The sequence below is a fragment of the Somniosus microcephalus genome, chromosome 9, assembly GCF_052327205.1.
Source record: "Somniosus microcephalus isolate GS21.2 chromosome 9, FLI_Smic_1.0, whole genome shotgun sequence".
Lineage (NCBI taxonomy): Eukaryota > Metazoa > Chordata > Chondrichthyes > Squaliformes > Somniosidae > Somniosus > Somniosus microcephalus.
The window spans coordinates 25,681,444-25,696,300 of NC_140995.1; positions in this window are offsets into that span (position 1 = coordinate 25,681,444).

The following is a 14,857-nucleotide window of genomic DNA, read 5'->3' on the forward strand; positions in this document are numbered from 1 at the left end:
AGGAGCTGGGGCGGATGCCCAACAATGCCTTGCATGGCACTGAGCCACATCTTAGTTACTTAAGTGCATGGTGCACTTATACTATAATTGCCAACATATAGTCAGCAATTACTATATAAGTGCCTATGCACTTTAAATAACGCAAACATGGTTCACAGCTAGGTGCTGGGAAACTACTGCAATAAAAACTTATGGGGTGGGAGGGATTGATGAAGACTTACAGCTGTTGTTCTCCTACCCTACCTTCCCCACAAAAATGCTACAAGCCCCTTCAATTCTGACACATCCCAGGCCCCTTCCCCAATAGCTAAAGATCCTAACCCCACCCCCCTCAATCCGCCCAGAGCTCAAAACCCTATCTTCCCATACTCACAGAATCACTCCCCAGTACGCTCACATTCCACGGCTGCCCCCGCTCCCAAATCCTGACACACCCTTACAGATGGCCTCAGGACCCACACACAGATAGCCCAGCAATGCTCACAAATCCCATGGGCTGAATTTTGCCGGCGCTCAGAGGGCGGGTTTGGAAGTGGGTCCGCTGTCAAAATCGAAATGATTGACAGCCGGTTGGGAACCCACTCCAAACCCGCCTCCATGTAAGTTTCCAAAGTGTCGGGTCTGTGATTTCAGAAGAGACCCGACACCATGCGGCGGGGGAGGGCATTTAAGACAGTTAAATGCTTGTTAAATGCTTGTTAACTACTATTTTTCCGTTCTATTTCTATCTTAACACTTTTTTAACAAGGTTCATGTCATTCGGAGATCACGTCAGGTAAGTAGGTTGGGTTCTCTATGTCTCCCCATTGCTGTGAATAGGTGACAGCTGCAAAAGTGGTATGAAGGCTACCATTTCACAGCTGTTCATTTTCCAATGTCAGAAGCTTGAGCCATCAGGACTTGGAAAACAATTTTGAGCTGTATGCAGTTGGAAGTGTTTGGAGTAAACTCTCTATCCACTGTCACCTCCTTGGAGCAAGCTCTCTCACCATTGACAGATCTGTCCAATAAGGTAAAGTGTTGAAAATATAGATTTCAATGTTTAACAACACATTAACAGAAAATTTACATGAACGTTGCATAAAACACCCAAGTGGCTTCCCTTGTGTGTTGTTAGTTGGTATGATTGGACTAGGATGAGGGTGAGTGTGAGGGGTGGCTAGTGAGATGGGGAAATGATAATGTAGATAGAGAGGGATGGGTGGAGGTGCAAGGTAAGTTGGAAGTTGGCGTGAGTAAGGATGTGCAGGAGTCGGGTAGGGGAGGCAGAGTGAAGGGGATGTGATGAGGTTGAATGTGGCTTTGCAGTAACGTTTCGTGATCTACTGAGATCAATGAAAGGTTTGCGTCACTGCAGCCTGGTCCTCCTTATGACATCCCTGCTTGTGTCCTCCTGTGCAATGTGCAACCAGGCTGTGTCCCCAGGACATCTCTTCCGCCCTTGGAAGGGAAGCGAATCTCCCTGCGTGCTGTGACTCTCTCGATAAGCATATGGAGGGAGTCATGCGGGAGCCTGGGTGCAGCCGTGCACCTTTGTGCAGTGCTTGTCAGTATTTGCAGCACCTCAATGCTGTAGAACACTGAGAGAACAACTGTCAAAATGAATTTGGACATGGCCCCTTTAAGGAAACCGGTTGATGACACGTCATCAAATGACGTCATCAGACCTGCTTCCTATTAATTGGCCGGGAACCTTGCAGGGTGGGCTTAACAAGCTCAATCAGGGGAAAATCCTATTCGCAGAGCGGCTGGAGCCGGGAGCAGGACCAGGACCCGCTAACAACCTCTCCCGCCGCGATCCCGCCTCTGATGGCGAAATCACGGCCCATTTCTCTGCCTACTGCCCATCCATCTCCTAGACTAAAGGGATAGTGGGACAGGGCAAGCACATGGGATTATGGCTACTGCTCGTGTGAGGGATAAACACCAACACGGACTGGTTGAGCTGAATGGCCTTTTTTGTGTTGTAATTTTTATGTAATTATATGTCCCAGGAACCCTACCCCCTTGCAATGGTCCCAGACCCATGCAACCCTTCCCCCAATGTTGCCTGCCCCTGGGATTGCTCTTCCAGCATTTTGACATCCAGCAAAATATTTCCCCAATTTCATTACAGTGCTCCAACACTTCAGGACCATCCTGTCACCAATGCCACACCCAGGCAACTCCCACCTCTTCTACACTTCTAGCATACCACTCCCAGACCTTAAAGCCTGCCCCTGTTACTCCCAAATCCAAGGACTCTCCTCCCTAATTGACCCAAACCCAACAGGCCCTGCTCCCACACGCCACAACCCCTTTCTGACTGCTTTCATATCCCTAGACATGAAACACAATATTGGCCCAGAAATTCGGGTCGGGGGCTTCCCGCGGGTGCAAGCCCCCGACCTGCACTTACCTTGCGCGCCGGCAGTTGAGCTGTAGGGCCCCGTGGAATTCTGATCTGGGGCCTGGTCCAGCTGCCGGCGCGCAGTGCTTGCATATCCCAGGGGCGCAGTTAGTTCGATGCATCCCCTGGGATCACGTGGGCCATGGGCAGCCAATCGGAGCAGGGAATACTCCATTCATAAGCCAGACAGGAAGTGCTGTCAAGACTTATAAATACTACGGCCCCAAAATAGCACTAAACCTTCAAATAAAGTTTTAAAAAACACATTTTTAAAATAAATTATAAATTACATTAAACAGCTATTTTAAACAATAATTTAAATTTTTGAAAAAAATAATTTTATATTCTAACGGGGCTAAAAATAAACTTACCTCGCTTTAAGGTACTTAAAAATAATAAACCTGTGGGAAAAATGTTTTAATTTTAATTAATTCACCACTTACCTTGCAAAAAGTAGGCCTTACGCCTGCTTTTTAAATGTGTAAATTCTGCAGGCTTACCCTCACGGGAAAACCTGTAAAAAAAAACTAAGTTTGATGCGCACGCACAGCCTCCCCTGCGCATGCGTTCAACCTCTGAACCTCTTCGTTCAGAGGAATGGAAGTGCCGGTTTCCCGTGCATGCGCAGTGCATGCAGGAAACCGGCACTTCCATCGGGCCTACGGGTGAGCACCCCGTGTGTACTCACCCATGGAGACCCGAATTTCTGGGCCTTTAAAAAGCTAGCATGCAGGTACAGCAAGTAATTAGGAAGGCTAATGGAATGTTGTCCTTTATTGCAAGGGGTATAGAGTATAAAAGTAGGGACGTTTTGATGCAACTTTACAGGGCGCTGGTGAGACCGCACCTGGAGTACTGCGTACAGTTTTGGTCTCCATATTTAAGGAAGGATATACTTGCATTGGGGGCAGTGCAGAGAGGGTTCACGAGGTTGATTCCTGGGATGAAGGTGTTGACGTATGACGAAAGGTTGAGCAGGTTGGGCCTATACTCATTGGAGTTTAGAAGAATGAGAGGTGATCTTATTGAAACATATATGATTCTGAGGGGTTTGACAGGGTAGATGCTGAGAGGATGTTTCCCCTAGTGGGGGCATCTAGAACTAGGAGGCATAGTTTCAGAATAAGGGGTCGCCCATTTAAGATGGAGATGAGGAAGAATTTCTTCTCTCAGAGGTTCGTAAATCTGTGGAATTCTCTACCCCAGAGGGCTGTGGAGGCGGAGTCATTGAATATATTCAAGGCTGAGATTGACAGACATTTGAACTACAAGGGAGTCAAGGGGTATGGGGAGAGAGCGGGAAAGTGGAGTTGACGCCAAGATTGGATCAGCCATGATCTTATTGAATGGCGGAGCAGGCTCGAGGGGCCGACTGGCCTACTCCTGCTCCTGTTTCTTATGTTCTTAGACGAACCACTACTACCAAACCAAATGACATCTCCTCCCCACTACTGTCACATGCCTCCAATCTACCTGGAACCTGACCGTCTTCCCCAATGTCTCCCTGCACATCCTGACTTTAACAAAGTTACAGTCGACATAATAATAGTCAACAGAAAATGCTGGAAATACTCATGAGCTGAAACGTTAACTCTGTTTCTCTCTCTACAGATGCTGCCTGACCTGCTGAGTACTGCCAGTATTTTCTGTTTTTATTTGAGATTTCCAGCATCCGCAGTGTTTTGCTTTTTTATAATAATAGTCAAGGCCACTGATTTGCTGATTCCACAAATCTATGGACCTAATCAAATAATTTGAACCAAAAATACCAGCAGCACGTACTCAATCACCATAAACATTACACAGCATATAACTGATTCATTGTGTATACTGCTATGGGAGATCAGGTTTGTGTGTGTGTGTGTGTGTGTGTGTGTGTGTGTTTGCTCAGCTGACCTCCCCTGGTGATGCTCACGTATAGCATGGTTATGATGTGCAACTGCAAAGATGGACCTGTGTTTAACTTGTTCTGCCTTTTTAAGACCATTACTCAGGTGGGAAAGTAGCGTAAATATTAATTGGAAGCTAATTGCTGAGGAAGTTTTCTGCAAATTTGCAGTTACCTGTAATTCCCCAACACCTACTCTCGGGTTAAGTCAGAAAAACCAGCAGAACATTACTGGCTTTGTTTCCATGTTCGTTTAACTTAAAAAAAATTACCTAAGTTATTGATAATGAAAAATATAGTCATTACATTTATATTTATAACACTATAAACACTACCTCTACAACTCTTGCTTAAGGTATGAAACTTCTTTTGCCATTACAATTTGCCATTTGCAAATGGTATGTTGGCCTTTGTAGCGAGAGGGTTTGAGTACAGGAAGAAGGATGGCTTGCTGCAGTTGTACAGGGCCTTGGTGAGACCACATCTTGAGTATCGTGTGCAGTTTTGGTCACCTTATCTGAGGAAGGATGTTCTTGCCATGGAAGGAGTGCAGCGAAGATTCACCAGGCTGATACCTGGGATGGCAGGAATGACGTCTGAGGAGAGATTGGGTCGATTGGGCTTGTACTCGCTGGAGTTTAGAAGAATGAGAGGGGATCTCATCGAAACGTATAAATTTCTAACAGGACTATACAGACTAGATGCTGGAAGGATGTTCCCGATGGTCGGAGAGTCCAGAACCAGGGGTCACAGTCTAAGGATAAGGGGTAAGCCATTTAGGACAGAGATGAGGAGGAATTTCTTCACCCAGAGAGTGGTGAACCTGTGGAATTCTCTGCCAAAGAAGGCAATAGAGGCCAATTCATTAAATATATTCAAGAAGGAGTTGGATATATTTCTTGAGGCTAAAGGGATCAAGGGATATGGAGAGAAGGCAGGGACAGGGTACTGAGTTTGGATGATCAGCCATGATCTCATTGAATGGCGGAACAGGCTCGAGGGGCCGAATGGCCTACTCCTGCTCCTATCTTCTATGTTTCTATGTTTACAAATACCTTTTACTTCTACTTATTTATATTATTGGGTGTTCTCCCGATCATCATCTGTAACTTCAGTAGAAACGGCGTAAACACCATTTATGTTGTTTATCTGGTGTCCCCATGGATCTTCTGCTGAATGATTGGGAGATCCCTGTGAAAATTCTATCCCTAGATTTGTTTTGCTTTATTTTCCACAGTGGATTTGCAGTATTTGCTTAAAATGTAAGTGCTTTATTTCTTTGTTTACTCTTTGCGCCTCCCTCCTCCAAACCTTCCTTTTTTTTCTCCCCCTCGCTTCCCACAGGAGATTTGTAGTTCTTGCTGAAGCTGTCACCGGTATAGAACTGCCAAAGGAGGCTTGTCTCACCACCGAGGATCCAACAATCATGGCCACTAATCACTGTCTAGGTCTGATTGAGTGACTGACTCGAGCAACAGCATGATGACAGACAGGCAGGATGGAACTCGATGTCTAAGGAAGTAAGCGTCACTTGTTAAGAAGTGCATCCATGCGTAATACTTTTAATATATTACAGATAGATATGGAAAAAGAATACATTTACAGCCTCTAAACAAATCAAAAATATAGCCTACACACTCTCAGGTCAAAGGGCACCCCCTTCTGAGCAAGAAATGGTGGGGATCCAACTAATAGCCAATCCAGTTCTATGTCAGTTCCATTTCTGGATCTGACTCTTATTATTATGCATGGGGCAATGCCCACAAAATCGGGAACAAGATGCCAACCTGCTCACACCTTCTCGAATGCACCCGCGGAATTTCGACCTTCCCTTGATGAGAACTGCTGAAGTATAATAAATCAAGTACTGGATCTTAAGCTGACCCTATCACAGTCAGTGACAAATGGTCATCGAAAGGCTGGAGTGCAAACATCCAGCCACTGTTCCTCAGCGAGTTCCTTCCCCACCCCTGCCATCCTGGCCATTTTGGTGGGGCTTGACTGTGCTTATCGATAAAACAGTTTATGTAAGAGGCATCTGATGAATTATTTGCAACTGTAAGAGAAGAAGTTACTGAAATAGTATGGGTGTTTATAATAGCAAAATACTGCGGATGCTGGAAATCTGAATATACTGTATTCGCTGCTCACGATGCGGTCTCCTCTACATTGGGGAGACCAAACGCAGATTGGGCGCCCGCTTTGCGGAACACATCCGTTCAGTCCGTAAGGGTGACCCTGAGCTTCCGGTCACCTGTCACTTTAATTCACCGCTTCACTCCTGCTCTGATCTCTCTGTCCTCGGCCTATTACATTGTTCCAATGAAGCTCAACGTAAGCTCGAGGAACAACACCTCATCTTTCGATTAGGCACTTTACAGCCTTCCGGACTCAACATCGAGTTCAACAATTTCAGATAATTATCACTGCCCCCTTTTTTCATGCTGTATGATTTTTGCCACTCCCATTTGCAACATTATATCTTTCCTGCCTCTTACAAAAGTACAGGATGTTCTTTCAATTCCTTCCTCCACTCCTAACCCCCCCCCTCCCCCCACCGCCCCCCCCGTCTCTGCACCTGCTTAATATCTATTACATCTCCAGCTTTTTCCAGTTCTGATGAAGGGTCCCAGACCTGAAACGTTAACTCTGTTTCTCTCTCCACGGATGCTGCCTGGCCTGCTGAGTATTTCCAGCATTTTCTGTTGTTATTTTAGTATGGGTGTTTGTATGACTTGAGGCAAACGATCAGGTAGGAAGCCGTGCTGCACCTAAAGAAATGTGCCCACCTTCACAGGGCTGTCACACCTTTCAAAATTGGGGAGGCCATTCTGAGGCTCTTACTATATCTGTGTGGTCTGGATTGCATTAGAGAGCAAAGAAGGCCAAAAGGTCCAATTGTATAAGGAAATTGTGGTAAATATCTTTATAAATATGAATCCCAATTCGGACTATTGGATGAGTCTTGATAGTTTGGGAAATTGTACAAATGGATATGATGATGCAGTTGCGAATCGACATCAGCGGACAGCACTCATTCTCCTAGCTGGTTCACAGATCCTGATTTCTGTCATGCTAACTCATTCATCATGAGTTATAACTGAGCTGCCCAAAAATAAAGTCAACGAGGAAGAGTTACTCTTCCTGCTTGCTCAGACCCATGCTGCTGTAAAATTTGTGGATGCTTGCTAACATCTTAAAGACAAAAATGAAGCCGTTTTGTTAGAGCTTTAAGGTTATTTTGGCTTCTCTAATTATGACACAGTACATGAGGAGTTAAAAGCCATCAGCACTCACAGAAAAACATGCCCCAGTTAATTTTTGCTGAATAATTGTGAGTTAGTCATTTTGTCTTAGCTGGGTGTCTGAAGGAGGGGCCAAGCCATTCAATTCAAATATAATCCGGTTTCCTCCCACAGTCCAAAGGTGTGCAGGTTAGGTTGATTGGCTATGATAAATTGACCCTTAGTGTTAGGGGGATTAAATACGTGGGGTTACGGGGATAGGGTGGGATATGTGTTGGTGCAGGCTCGATGGGCCGAAATGGCCTCTATCTGCTCTGTGGGGTTTCTGTGATTCTGTGATTCTGTGAATCATCTTGTTGGGGGGCAGAGCGCCACCATGTTTCGCTGAACACCTTGCTTTGTGACTCCCAGAGAACATTCATCCAAGAAAATGAGGCAGGAAGCCTGGAGCGTCGCGTTTGCCACTGCCCCATTTTCTCCCCAGAATTCCTGGGGCAACAATAAAGAGAGACCTTGAGAAATGGGTCCCTGCCCCTTGTTCCTAAGCTTTACAACCAGGGAAAGGGCATTCCCTGTGGGCAACTGTCAAGAAGATTGCCTCCCCCTGAACTCCAAAATACTTAAAAAGTCATTTGGTTTCCACCAGAAGAAGAGACAATATAATGAAGTGAGCAGAGGATCAAAACCGATAGGCTCTCGCTCTGTACAATTTCTGTTCCTTGACAGAGCTACTAGAAGACAAGACTTTGAATTGAGACAAACAATGGGTGAAGCACACCTTTGTATACAGTTGGGCAAATTACATTCCCAATCATCAACCTGAATCTCCTGGCTGCTTAACATGCAGAATTTCAAATAAAAAATCCAAAAATCAAAGAACATAATACAACTGATGAAAATTCAAAGGAAACATAATTGATAAGAAGAGATTGTCAATGCTGGACATGGGTGTCACTCAATTGCTTTGTTCAGTTGTTCTCCTGTGTAAGCGGTTTTTGATCCTAGCCCAATTGCTAGATGGATGGTTTGAATCGCCCCCGCCTTACGAAAGTTCCATACCCGGGAATTATTATTCCGAGTGTAAATGAAATAAGTCACGGACAGGAATGCTTCGGTGAAAAATCAAACTTATATTTATTTGGTCTAACATACACTGTCTAAAACATGCACTACTAAACAAAATCACTGTCTTCTGTGGAGAATAAAATCCAGGTTACAAACAACATACATACAGTACAAAACTGGGGAATATAACAAGCAGTAATTCCCTTATTGCTCTGGTGGACTCTAACTCCACCCCTACCAACGAATTACCCAGTCGCATAAACCCCTTCGCCTGGCTGAACCAAACGAAGGTCCCCCCTCGGAATAGCCCAAAAGCTTCACTTCTGAGAAAACCCTTACGGCTCATGGGTTACCGGCTTGGGACACTCGAGACTGTGCTTACCCCCACACGCGGTTGGTTTCGATCGCTCCGCTCGTCGGTTTCTCCGGTACTTCTTGTTAGTTCGATTTTGTTGGAGCGGGAGCGAGAGAGAGAAAAAAATGGTGGAAAATAATCTATCTTATATAGGAGTCTAGCTACCCCTATCTTTCCCGCCAATCTTTAAAATCCTTTTGTTTCTAAGCACTCCGGTGCTTAATCAGTGATGGGTCGTCCTCGGACCCATGAGTATTGGATTAATGGCCCTAAGTCTGGGACATATCTTTCGGTCTTTGTGTTGGGGAAAAAAACTGGCTCCTTTTCGGCTGGCTGAGGCCAGTGGGTTCATTGTTCTGCTTCTCTTCTGAGATGGAGGTGAGAAGTGCTTTTGCATATTAGAGTGGCCTTTTAATAAGTTCAAGTTCAATGGCCCCCTTCCTTTTTCCAGGACTGTCGGGCGAACCCATACATTCTGGATGACGGACAGTTCTTTTGTCACAGCCAACTGCCATGCGTTCTCTGGCGTTTTAACAAACCAGTCCCCCACGCATCTGCACAGGGCAATCCCACCACAGGGAAAACACCCTCAGCCCATAAAGTCCACAAAATTATTCTCGACTGAGTCCATTCTTCAAACAGAGACTTTGCGATCTCTTCACCTGTTGGAAGCCAGTTGCTTTTTTCTACAGCTTGGTGGAGGATCTACCAATTTTAAAAGGGTAATGATATTAATTAAGTGATACATCATGTTGACAAAGACCTTCCAATTTTGAAATCAAATCTTCAAGGTGATTGATAAGAATTTTAGCCAAGTGTTACAGTTCACAGAATCTACAGTGCAGATAGAGGCCATTTCGGCCCATCGAGCCTGCACCGACACATATCCCACCCGATCCCCATAACCCCACGTATTTAATCCCCTAACACTAAGGGTCAATTTATCATAGCCAAATCAACCTAACCTGCACATCTTTGGACTGTGGGAGGAAACCGGAGCACCCGGAGGAAACCCACGCAGACACAGGGAGAATGTGCAAACTCCACACAGACAGTCACCCGAGGCCAGGTTCAAACCCGGGTCCCTGGCGCTGTGAGGTAACAGTGCTAACCACTATGCCACCGTGAAAAGTGAATTTGAAATGAGGCAGAGGGTACAATCCTTTTTGAAGAGGAACAATTGTTAATCTACTCCAAGTCGAAATGTCTAAAGGAGGGGCCAAACCACTCAATTCAAATATAATTATCTTGTTGGGGGCATATTGAATTCAATTGGGAATTATCTTCCTTTAAAAATGTGATTAGCCTGTAGAGAGTCAATGAGGATTTTCTGGATCCATTCATTGTCTTAGGAGCTGTAGTTGGGGGGAGACTGAATGAGAACTTATCCACTCAAAGTCTGGGTGTAGTGAACACAGGAAAACCAGACTGGAAGGAGTATGCTCCCCTAATGGAACCCACCTGGTTTCTTGTCCATTCATCTAAATGGACAGAAAATGGGCCAGGCTCCCCTTATGGGCATTCAATCTTCCCCATTATTTCAAGTGCAGCCCTTTGTGAAAGCTGGCATGGTCTAGATGAAGAAATCACTCTTAGCGGACTGAGAAGGATAAATCAGGATATATCCCAGGATACAAAGTCTGGAGGAGGAGGAGAGAGAAAAACTGGTGGAAGTCAAGAGTTGAAATCAGCGATTTTCACGGAGGCAACTAATTGATTTATTATTAGCTCATCAAAATGAAAGGCCATCGATCTGAGACGTTTACTCTGTTTCTCTCCCCACAGATGTTGCCTGACCTGCTGAGCGTTTCCAGCAATTTCTGTTTTTATTTCAGATTTCCAGCATTTTGCTTTTGTGTAATTGGTTTATTAACAGATTTTTAAGCTGCTCTTCATCCAAAATTCCACTGCTCATATTCTGTCCCACTTGGCCAACCTCACTGACCTACACCTTAAATTGTGTTTAACTCCCTCCATGACCTCACCCCTTGTTATAAATCTCATCATCATCAAGAAACTACTCATGAAATAACACTGGACGGCCAGCTGGTGGCGCCGTCCAAGGAGTATAAATACTCGGGCGTGGGCCCAGCTTGCCTAGGGACATTTTGAAAGACAGGAACTAGTGAAGTACAACTAGACCTCCATGTTCGGAAACAAGTTGATTAAAGCCTTGCTTTATACTCAAACCAAGTGCGTAGTTAGTTTTATTACGTCAATTTAATCAACTTGATATCGACTCCACGCTTTGGGTGATTTTGGGAACAGCCAGCTACGACTCGAACTGTAGAAGTGAACTCAGACAAGTAATCGATCCATCATGGAGAAACTACTCAGACCTGCCCGTCTCGACCTGGACCCGAATTCACTTACAGCTGCTAAGGTATGGAAACACTGGTATCGTACCTTTAGCAACTTCCTTGAGGAGTGTGGTGAGAATGTCCCTGGCAAGCTGGGCCCACGCCCGAGTATTTACACTCCTTGGACGGCGCCACCAGCTGGCCGTCCAGCGTTGTTTCATGAGTAGTTTCTTGATGATGATGAGATTTATAACACCCTGTAGGAGTCTATACGCTCCTAACAAAAACACTGTGAACTAAACTGGTAGTTAACAAACTTAGTTTAATGCACTGAAAGTATTACAAAACAAGAAACGCAGGAGAAACTCCAAACAGGTCTGTACACTAGCTCACTCCACGAGGACTAACTGGAAACGCCCTCCAACCCTGACGTCATGACGTCATCACGTTTCCCGCCGTTGGGAAGTCATGTGACCCACGTGATGACGTCATCGCGTCAGATCGCGATTTTATCGATCCCGCGCTGTTTAAACAGGGCAAACATTAAAAGGTAACAATAATGATTAAAGACAATTGTACAAGTTACTGTGAGAGTCTCTTTGGTGGCTTTGCCACAACCCCTCTCTTTGTTTATAATTTCTAGCCTAACAACCTCCCCACCCCCGCCCATACTCTCCGGCTCTCTCATTCTAGCCTATTGTTCATCTTTCACTCCTTTCATCCACAATTGGTAGCCTTGCCTTCAGCCACCACAGCAATAAAAAGTGCTGATCCCTTCCAGCAGGACCAAAAGAAAGAACCTCACCATTTCCCCAACCTCCCTCCGTAAGAATCTCTGAACCTCTCACATGTCTGTTTAAATGGGAGACACAAAAGTGCTCTCACAGAGGTGGCGAATCTACAAGGGGTTACGAAGGTCGAAAGTAATCATAGAAAACAAAAAGAAATAATACTGTATAAAGATAGTGATGGGATCGCAATCCAAAATCTATTTGCTGCAGCAAATTCTTGTAGCTCCCCCTTCTTGTCTGGAAAGTATTTCACCTTGAATAGCTGTCAGGTGAGGCCACTTCCAGCCTGAGACACCAACCAGTAATTTCGGGCAACTACAAAAGGAAAATGATTGAAGAAAGGGACAAAATCAATCTGAAGCTTCTAAGGCTCAAATCCAGCAACAAGTATCTCAGTATACCTCGCATGTAAAGATAGCTGAGTCAATGTCAACGCTGAAAGTTGCACATTGATATTAAGAAATTTGAAGAAATTAAATTGAAGACCAAGCTTCATATTCCTACACACCATTGCAGTCATCTGCTCTAGACAGACTGGCACCTGCTTGTAAGTAATGTAACCATTTCCCATGTAACTAATAAAATAAGATAGTGATTGAGGAATAACAAAAAAAAAGCACTTATCAATAAATAACACCAGGAGCAGACAGTCCGGCGCCTGAACACACATAATCACTGGTGCTTGAACAGGGCAGCACACATTCCGAACAGTGAGTTCCATACTAATCAATACAATTAATAGCCTAACGCAAAATTAAAGTCAGCCTGTTCCAGCCAGAGTGGAGACAGTGCTGGACAAAGATTATTCAGTGTCAGCGAGGACTCCAGAAACCAAAAGTTGTCCCTGTGAATCACTAGTTGTCAGACCTCAATGGGGGAGGGGAAGCGGGAAATACTGACAGCTGCTGTTCTGATTGTCACGACGATGCACTTAGTAGGAATTATACAACCCTGCTGCATTAAGTAGTTCAGCTTGTCCATTATTTCAGTGATCCATGCCTCCTGTTTATCTTGCCAAGTTCAGGCTTGTCCTGGGCACTGCTGAGTTTCAACATGGTAAGGTTAGCAAGAAATTCAACCAAAATAATGGGCCGTATAATCCGATCCCTGCGGGTGTGTACTTGCTCTTGACAGATCGGACGCCTGCCCTGGAGAAGGGCCTCAGTGGGCAGAGAGTTCCGCTTTCTGGAGACCCTCCGCCCGCAGAAAGCCCTTAGAAATCTTACGCCTGGATAAGTGTTGAAAAAAGTTTACATTTTTTTTTCAGTCATTTATCATTTAAAAATACATTCTTAAAAAGGTAAGTTTATTTTTAGCCCCGGAAAAAACTTTAATTATTTTTCTCAAAAAATAAATTTTTGTTTAAAATATTTAATTTATTGTAATTTCAACTAATTTTAAAAAGGTGATGGTTTTTAAAAAAATTATTTAATATTTTACTGTGTTTTTGTGGTGATCTCCATTCATATATTTGACAGGTCTATCTGTCAAGTATATGAAGGGAGACTCCCTTCTCCTATTGGCTCCCCATGGCCCACGTGATCCCAGGGACGCTTGCGAACCGCCTGCGCCTCTGGGATACGTGGGCCCCGCGCACTTGGAGTTTGGAGAGGCCCAGGATCGGAAGTGTCCGGACCTCGGGAGCCCTCAGGTAAGTGCGTAGATTTTTCCAGATCGGAGGCCTTCGCACGCAGCAGGCCTCTCGATCGGAAAATATGGCCCGATATCTCCCCATAGGTGGATCAACTTCTCCTGCATAAATTGAAGTGGATAATGATAGAAGGGGCGAAACAGCCAGTGGGGGCGCTGAGGGCAGTGGGTGGGGCATGCATGGCTCCTGCCTGGAGGAGTCAACGAGGGATCTGAACCATTTTGGTTTGGAATCTTTATTATAATGAATGTGTATGTGCAAAATATGCTCACTGATGTAAAAAGACTACTGAGCACTTGGTTTGTGTATAAAACAAGGCTTTAATCAACTGTTTCAAAACCATGAGATTTCTAGTTACATCACTAGTTCCTGGTTGCAGAAACATCCTGAGCAAGCTGGGCCTATGCCCGAGTATTTATACTCCTTGGACGGCGCCACCAGCTGGCCGCCCATTGTTACTTCATGAGTCATGATAAGATTCATGACACTCACTGATTTGGAGGCGAGAAAAAACCAGGAGAGGAAGCCGATTTTGAAGGGCATGCAGCAGCAACTGGGAGGGGAGGGGTCGAAGCACTGGGAGTGAACGTAAGCACCACTTTAGGGCAGCAGCCAACGTTCTTGCAGAACCTACAGCACCAAGGACATTAAATATGGAAGCCATTAAGGATCAAAAGTCACAAGCGATTGCAATAAACATGTGCGCTGAACCTGCACCCAGCTTTCCCTAGCTGCAGCTGAGGAGCCCTTTCCTGGAACCCGAAACTGGCCTTCTCCTGACTTGTATTGCCCATGTTTGGTGCGCGAAAGGAGCAACTGAAGGTAATCGGGCGAGCAGGGACAAAAATGGCATTGGGAGTCGTAACTATGCCATTTGACCCACATTAGCATATATTAGCATATAGGGTTTCCATCTGCTTTTGGCTGTGGGTGCCAGGATTGAGGCCTGCTAGAAAATCGGCACAGACAGGAGCTTAGCGGTAAATTGATACCCTGTGGTAGTTGGACCAAAAAAGCACAAACTGGGCAGTAGGAACACCTCAGGGAGGAAATGCAGACTATCTTGGTCGCAGCAAGTGATGCTGCAATGTATGTCAGCTGTGGCCCTCTATGATCATTCCTTTAGAATTACCTGATGACCTTTGGCATTAATGAGTTATCGTTACTTATTCC